General features: G+C 42.6%; 1 pseudogene; it reads left to right on the top strand.

The window, feature by feature from the left end:
* The first annotated feature begins 3,059 nt into the window (after window positions 1–3,059).
* LOC103705312 lies at window positions 3,060–4,357 on the top strand (annotated as a pseudogene).
* The last annotated feature ends 4,515 nt before the right edge of the window (window positions 4,358–8,872 follow it).

The following is an 8,872-nucleotide window of genomic DNA, read 5'->3' as shown; positions in this document are numbered from 1 at the left end:
AATCTTTAAATCGTTTGACCGCCAATTCTTTGGTGAAGATATCCATCAGCTAGTTTTTTACGGAAATCTCTTTTTTTTTCTCGTCTTATAAATCTACTTACAATAAATCGAAAAAACATCACTAAGCGAAGGAACCAAATTCCATGTCTCATTCTTCTTAAAAGCTGCAATCTCTTCTTTCATAAAATCCTTCCAAACGCCTATGCCTTGGCCTCATCATATGAAGTGAGGTCTAGCTAATCAACAACAGTAAAAGCATAATAATAAACAAGACAAGAATAATCTCAATCTCTATACCTGTCAGGTGGTTTCTTATTTCTCTTACTTCTCTACAGTGGTGATGGACCCTTAAAAGCTTCAGGTTCATCTTCAAATAACTTCATGTTTTTTTCTTCTCTAACAATATGTTTCTTTTTCTTAGAATTTAAAGCATATACACCAATTTTCAATGGACTTTTATGAGTACTCGAAGTAGGCAAAGATGAACACTTTGGCTACTGAAGAAGAAGAGCTGGAGAAAGGGAAGAAGGTTCATCAATATTTGTGAGAACAACATCCTTTTGAGATACCTATCTGCATTAGAAAGTGTTATAACTCGTCAACTAGAAAATAGGACCCATCAAAAAGACCACCAAGAAGAGCTCTCATCAAAAACAATATGTCTAGAGATATAAATCTTCATTGTCTCAAGATAGTGCATCTCCAACCTTTCCTAGCCCTCATCATCACCAAGAAATATGCATCTGATAGACTTCTTATCTAGCTTATTAGAGAATGCATTATAATCATGCACAAAACAAATGTCACGTCCAAACACATGAAGATGAGAAATATCAGGGTGCTTTTCAAACAATCTTTCATGGGGAGTCATATTGTCAATACTTCTCAAAGATGTCCTAACATATACTGTTGTTTGCATACACTCTACCTAGAGTTCAGCCTTCACATTCTTTGCTTGAATTATACTGTGGATAGTCTCAAGTAGATGCTAATTTTTAATTTAAAAATATTTTCAACCAATTTTGTTCTTCTTCCAAACTTTCAAGGAAGCCTAAAACCAAAAACTACTCTTTAGATAATTTTCATTTCTAATGTCTCACCTTATTAGAACTGGAGTGGGGGGATGCAAGAATAGCACATGCTTTCTTTGGCTCTTTTACATCCTGAATATAGAGATAATTTTTTCTATCAACTAAAATTTGAATAATCCACATTATCTTTCCAGATTTTGAATTCCACTTTTTTTTCGCAACCTCATTGTTGAGAATATCTATTAGTACTATCTCTGACTCATCCAAGATATCCTATAAATTTTGTCCTTTCAAATAAAACTTGATAATAGACTTCTATACTGGATAATAAAGTTTTGTTCAACTTATAGAGAGCGGTGATAGTAACAAAAGTAATTATATTGATATGGTGAGGTTAAGCATGTTAAACTATTGAAAGAGAATGTGGTAGTATCAGCTATGATGATTCATCTCTTGAATCACCAAAATAAGAGTTGATACGCTTGGACCGCCACTAACGAATTTACTAAAAGTCCTTCAACCATGCCAAGCTATGAACACAAAAACCACTAGCAATCAAATCGTTGCTCCAAAAACTACATTCCAAATTAAATCCATACTCTATTTGTCTATACTTCAATCTTGCTCAAATACTATGTAGAACGATAAATACATGAACCGCAATCTCAAAACCTGATACCATATAGAACGACACACTATCCAGAATAGATTCAACTGTACCAGTCCAAGATCCAGAAAAACATTAAACATAAAAATAATATTTGCAAAGAATTACAATAAGAAAATAATAATAGGAGAAAAAATTGGAAGAAAAAGATAAATTTTCTCAAAAGGAAAACAAAGGCCAAAATAATGAATTGAGCCCGCTCTTGCCAAAAACGCCTCATAAGAATTCTCCATATATATATATATATTATAAATCTCTCCAACCCTTCACGTAACTCTTTCCTTCTATTTATAAACTACTCTCCACTACATGTAGGGCTGTTAATGAGCCGAGCTGCTCGGCTCGGCTCGGACTCGGCTCGGCAAAAGCTCGGCTCGGGCTCAGCTCGGTAGTCAAACGAGCCCAAACCCGAGACCAATATGAGGCTCGTTTACCTCGAGCCTGAGCCCGAGCTCGAGCCCGAGCAGCTCACGAGCCCAACGAGCTCTAGTCTTTCACTGAAAAATTTATTTCAGCACTATAATTCATAAAAATCTATCACATAGAGAAAATAGCTTGTTATCGAGCCCGAGCCTGAGCTCGAGCCCGATTACGACCCGAGCTCGGGCTCGTTCTAGAGCTGTAATTGAAACGAGCCTTTCGAGCTCAAGCCTAAGCTTTTAGCTTGCCAAGCAAGCCCGAGCTCGAGTCAAAATAAGCTCGTTACCGAGCCCGAGCCCGAGCCCGAGCCTGAGCTTCTGTGAACGAGCCGAGCCGAGCTCTCCCAGGCTCGGGCTCGGCTCGGCTCGTTGACAGCCCTAACTACATGTCTAAGAACATTATAGCTATTCTACTTCAACAAAAAAAAAAAACATGCTCAAATATATTAAGCCTAAAGTTCAATGTAACTAAAATGGACCAGCACCAAAAAAAGAAAAACTATTTCAATTATTTTTGGAATAAAAAGCAAAATAAGTAGGAATAGATTTGTAGTATAAATAGACGGGAAATGATTCCCGATCCACTCCTGGCTAGATGGATACGTTGTTTAGATGGGCTAGCCTACGGTCATCCGACAGCAGTCCTCCTTCAACTCCAGTCGCACGTCGGCAGCTCGAGATCCTCAAAAGCCACCACACTTCTTCCCATCACCCCTTCCAAACCAAGAAGAGAGCAGCACAGGGAGAATGTGGAAATGGACAAAACATCACCTTTACATGATGAACTTCTCGTCCTCGCTCTTCGTCAAGACCTCCATCCTCACCTTCCACCACCACCACCGCTGCAATCGCAACCCCTCCACCACCGCCGCCACCACAACCGCTTCCACCACCCACTTACTTTCGAGTGGCCGACTTTTCCGTCCCCAGACTCAATCTTGATTTCGCTTCCCATCTTCTTCATCGTCGCCGCCGCCGCCGCCGCCGCCGGCGGGGGCGGCGGCCGGTGGCGGTGCAGCTGCTGCTGGAGTGCGCCCGGGCTGTCGCCGCCCGCGACTCGAGCGCGTCCAGCAGCTGATGTGGATGCTGAACGAGCTTGCGTCGCCGTAGGCGAACCGAGCAGAAGGCGCTCGTCTTTCTGCAGGCGCTCTTGCCCGGCTAACCTCTGCAGGCCCGCACGCTCCGCACCTTGCGCCGCCTCCGACCGGACGTGCTCCTCCGAGTCCACCCGCCGCACGGCTTTGAGATTCCAGGAGCTCAGCCCTGGTCCTCCTTCGGCCACGTCGCCGCCACGGGCCATCCTCGAGTCCTTTCTCGACGCCGCCGCCAGCAGTGGGTCCCAGACGCAGAGCTCCACATTCTAGACCTCAGCAACACGTTCTGCACCCAGTGGCCTACTCTCCTGGAGGCGCTCGCCACCGGTCATCGGAGACACCCCGCACCTCTCGATCACCCCGTCGTCTCCTCGGCCTCGCCGTCGGCGCCGTCCAGAGGGTGATGCAGGAGAATCGGACAAAGAATGGAGAAGTTCGCCCGGCTCATGGGCGTGCGTTCAAGTTCAACGTCATCCACCACGCCGGCGATCTATCAGAGCTCGACCTCGACTGCTCGATCTTTCGGGAAGGTGGCGGCGCCTTGCTGGCAGTCAATTGCGTCAACGCCCTCACAGCGTATCCCCTGCCGTCCGCCGGCGGGACGTGTTCATCGCCGCCCTCCGCCGGCTGCAAACCGCTGATCGTGACGGTGGTGGAGGGGGAGGCGGACCTCCAGACCGCCGGCGGCGGCGATGGCGGAGGGAGGAGGGAGGAGGGGTTCTTGAAGGTGTTCAGGGAAAGTTTGAGTTCTTCTCGGCTTACTTCGACTCGTGACGAGAGCTTTCCGAGGACGAGCAACGAGAAGCTGGCGCTGGGCGGGGCGGGGCGGGGCGGTGGGACCTGGTGCGTGCCCGGCGGCAGATCGCGGAGCGGAGGAGACGGGGCGGGGTGGTCACGGCGTATGCGGGCGGCGGATTTTGCGCCGGCGGGCGTTCAAGCGAGGATGGCGGACGACGTGAGGGCGCTGCTGAGGAGGTATAGGAGGGGTGGTTATGCGGTCGGCGGAGGGGGCAGATGACTCCGGCGGCGCCGCGCCGGAATCTTCTGCGTGGAAGAGCCAGCCGGTGGTGTGGGCGAGCGCGTGGAAGCCATGAAATGAAAGATGGCGGGAGGGAGAGGAGTAAGGCCAGCTATTGGCAGTGTGGTGGGCGGAGGTGCGTGTTTTAAAATGGCTGGCACGTGGGAAATGGAAACAGAGAGGAAGGGAGAGGCGAGAGAGGAGGAGGGTGGATGAACGGAAATATGGAGAGAGAAGAAACATTTTAATTTTATGTGTCATGATGATGGCTATTATTCTCTCATTCTTTTTATTTTTTTTTTCATTTGTTTTCTTTGCTCGTGTTTTGTGTGTGTCTTATATGTGGTTTTAGGTGTTTATGTAAGTACACATATGTTTGGAGAGTTTGGATTAACAAAAAATTTTCTTTATATCCTCTAACAACTTTGGATTTATATAGATTAATCATTTACATCATATAATTTCACCTGCATGTAGAACCATTGGTTATATAGAATGTTAACCGGCTGGCTCCGGCTGTTTAATCTGAGTTGATTTGTTGATGTTTTAATTGTGTTATGGCGTGAGTTGAAAAAAGATATAAAGAGAGAAGAGGGGTCTATGGGGTTTGTACGTTAGTGAGGAAGTAATTGAAAGGAGTTTGTATTCTAATTAAAAGGGGTTGTGGTTATGGTAAGAAATGGAGAAAAAAATGGGGATGAAGGTGTTAGAGGGTTAGGTGACAAGGTGTTAAGGTGGAAGTGGGTATTTATAAAAAGAAGGAAAAGGCTTTATATAGATTATAGATAGATATGGAGGGGTCGTATCTAGTGAGGTAAGAGGTGGGGAGCAATCTTAGACGTGCTGTTGAATCTAGCATAGATTGTGGTGTTGGTGGTGGTGGTGGACTGGCTAGTGGCCTGACTGGTCCCTTTTTATCTTTCCCTTTTTTTCTTCTCCACACAGGAGAGATGGATGGATGGATGGATGGTGGAGTTTACTTTTGAGCTTTTTGGCTCTCCCGCACTAAGCGTGAGGTTCATAATGTCCAGGTGGAGCTTTTGGCCACAGAGGTGGAATGAGATGGTGGGAACTTTTTTAAGAGCGGCGGGGACTGTTTTCTTTTCACCCTGCCGTTTGTGTAAATCTCTTTGCAGTATAGTTCTTGATAGAAGCCTCTTGTTCCCTGTGTTTCTTAACACGCCCACTTAAATACTATGAACGTTATTCAAATGCAGTAAAACGCTAGCTAGACTTCACTCAGCACTATCAATATGAATTTTGTGCCTCCACTCAATGCTCTAGTTGACTACAATTAAAGGACGAATTCAGCACGCCTTAAGAGCTGGCAGGTTAGCACTGTCAAAGCAAGAATTCTACCAAAGAAAGGAAAAGAGGAGGAAAGAAACTCTTTTTTTTACCAGTAGTTCTCTTTCCTAGGCGCAAAGTAAAGAGAGTTAAAATGATCACAGACACACCACACCCACACACACACACACACACACGAGAGAGAGAGAGAGAGAGAGAGAGAGAGAGAGAGGAGAGTTCAGCTTTAGGTCCTTAGGAAAGAGATCGTAGAGAGAGAGAGAGAGAGAGAGAGTTCAGCTTAGGTCCTTAGGAAAGAGATCGTAGAGAGAGAGAGAGAGAGAGAGAGAGAGTTCAGCTTTAGGTCCTTAGGAAAGAGATCGTATATTGTAAACTAAATGCCGAGTGCTTGCGTGCAGAGTGTATCAGTTATCCAAGTTGGAATTAATATCGCATGGATTCGGCTTTATCTGGAGAGCAACATATTTAAGGAGGTGATGCTAGTTGGTAGGTTGATGGTTGGTTCTAGCTCACAGTCCTAACAAGCCAATGGACATCATCTTACTATAGGATTCATACCTATACAAAGAAATTTTCCCAAAAAAAAAGTGTAAAAGAAGAGGGAAAATTAAGTTCTTCATATTACTTAATAAGTTTATCAACTAGAAAAGGGATCATGTGATTACTGGGAAATAAAGGACATGCTCAGGGGGACTTGTGTCTATCATTAGATGTATTCCTTCAATCATATCGAAGACTTCACATAAGGTGCTTTCCCTATTGCAATGTGACATAAAGGTTATGGCATAGTTTAGCAAAGTCACTCTTTGCAAGCTTTCCAACTCTACGTGGCCCATTTGGAGTGATCACTTGGTTTTAGCCATTGTCTTCAAGTTTGAGAGCTGCAGTTTGTAATGCATCAAAGTAAATGTTATCGCCTTGTTTTCTGCTTAGGATGGATGGATAGATTCTTCGAAATACATGTATTAGTCATATCCAATATGAATCGTATAGTATAACACTTTGGACATGGCTAAAATATGCATCAAATACTTATTTTAGTTATCCATTTTTTAATTGGAAAATAACTATGCATCAAATAAGCTATGCATACCCTTTTTTTAAGTCTTTTAGATCATATACGACAATTCGAATTTTCATTTTGCCACATGAGGACATTAAATTTTATTGTGAGTGCAACCTCCTTTCTCTACATCCCATTTGTACTATAACCATGTTATTATATTTTGGTTATATCGTATGCTATATTCTTAAGATTGTTTTTATTAGCATACCCATATCATGCTGCATCCATATCATATATTTGAGCACATGTTTGATGTAATTTTATGCTCAAAAAAACAAAAAAAAAAAAACTAAGACCATTGGTTGGTTCTTAATAACCAATTGATTGTATAGGGTGTCTTGTCTGTTAAAGAAATAATTAAAACAAAAAAATTAACAAAATTTTTGCGGCATTAACAAAATTACTTCATGAAATAACTTCAATGATAGGACGAAAACCAAATGAAAATTTGTTTGATTTAGACAAAACAAGCTGGATTAGACAAAATAAAAAATTGAGATTTTTCCACTTGCTGGACCAAGAAAATGCAGAAAAAAAAAACTAATTTACATTCATTAGATATGCATGCCAAGAGTTTTCCTTGTCAAAAGCAATGAGAAAAATTTTGTTATTTTGCATGCCTAAAATACAAAGTAGTGCTCATGAAATGGCACAAGTAGGACTTCAAGATCCATTCCCCTCTCCCAAACCCCAAACAAAGGGATTGGTGTAAAGCAAAATGAACTTCCCAAGCTCATCGTAGCCTGTGGGGTCGATGAATGGTATTGTGCGGAACATTTATTGTGCAACAGTTACATGACGAACTAAAGTTAGCCTCAAAAAAGACAGATTTTGTACGTCAATGACACATTTTAATCTTCATACTGCAGGCCGTGTGCATGTTCGTCGCATGCATTTAGATTTTTTAGAGTTTGTAACGCTTTAGGGGTTAACAGTACAGGGCTTCACTGGCCATGCACTGTGCCTTTAAAGTGGAGAGAACGTCCTATGAATCTTTCTACGAGCATTTTTGTACGACTAAACTACTATTACAGCAGGCTCGCTGCTGTTTTGAGGCCTTCTGAGTGTCAGGAATCCTGATCTCATGCATAAAAATCCTGCACGAGAATGTTAATTGGAATGCTTCCACTCCCTTAAAACCTGAACACAATGGCTGTAAACTATGGTTTTGTAGGAATAGCCAAAGACAAAAGTAGCATGCATTTTGACCCCAAACTAACATCCCATGCTGGTGTATGACACCAAAGACAAGGTTCACACCCTTTATGGGGAGGTTTCTTAGGAAACAGTAACATGGCAGCAATAAAGACAATGGACCACAACCAGAGCAAGCCTGCCTAATGTTTGGGTTCTACAGATCATGTACAATTGGCCTTGATAATTGATATTTACCTGACCCAACCGGCCAACCCGTTGCCCAACAGGATTAGCACTTTTTGATACAAAGCAATCTGTTCAACCTGCTTTCGAACCCGGCAAACCCTACTTGTTATGTCCACATTTCGGGTTTGGATCGAACCCATTCTTTTGATGATGGCGGCTGCCTGATCCAATCTAAACCAGACACAGCACACACATTGCCAAGCTTATGATTAAGTGCTTAATTTTATCATTCCAATACAAGAGAAGGAGATATAATAGGGTAAGTCACAAATATTAAAGATAGACTGATGGCAAACATATCGACAAGCTACTTAATACGTTCCACATTTCCAGTCTGGATCAAACATATTATTTTTGATGGTGGAGGTAGACCTGATCCAATATAAACCAAACAGCACACACATTGCCCCCCTTGCTCTTAAGTACTAATTTTATCATTGCCATGAAGAAGGTACAATAGGTTTAAGTCACAGATACTAAGTTTCCGAATCTCTCAGGAGGCTTCAGGTTCTCTAAATCTGAAGACAAGGGACAAGCATACTGCTGAATGAAACAAGTCTTAGAAAAGCCTGCGAAATTGATGCAAGTCACCACCACCTTGATAACTAAAAGGATATTTGTTGCTTTGTTGAAACCCAAATAATTAGTCTCAGTGATCTACCGTCTCTTTCGACCCTTTGTGAATCTTTTATACTGACCAGGTTCCCATTAATGAAGTATTAAATTGCCCAAGGACCAATGCTTTCCAAGAACATGTGGAGAAAATTTTAAGATAAAGATTAAAAAGAAAAAGAATGAGACACCATGGATGACCTTGTTTAACCTGCCTCTACTCAGAAAATTAGACCACATTATTGCTCAGATTCTGACCAGAACATTTTTTACCGAG

Source organism: Phoenix dactylifera, unplaced genomic scaffold (assembly GCF_009389715.1).
Source record: "Phoenix dactylifera cultivar Barhee BC4 unplaced genomic scaffold, palm_55x_up_171113_PBpolish2nd_filt_p 000184F, whole genome shotgun sequence".
NCBI classification, from domain to species: Eukaryota; Viridiplantae; Streptophyta; class Magnoliopsida; order Arecales; family Arecaceae; genus Phoenix; species Phoenix dactylifera.
This window is presented reverse-complemented; position numbering and strand designations above follow the sequence as displayed.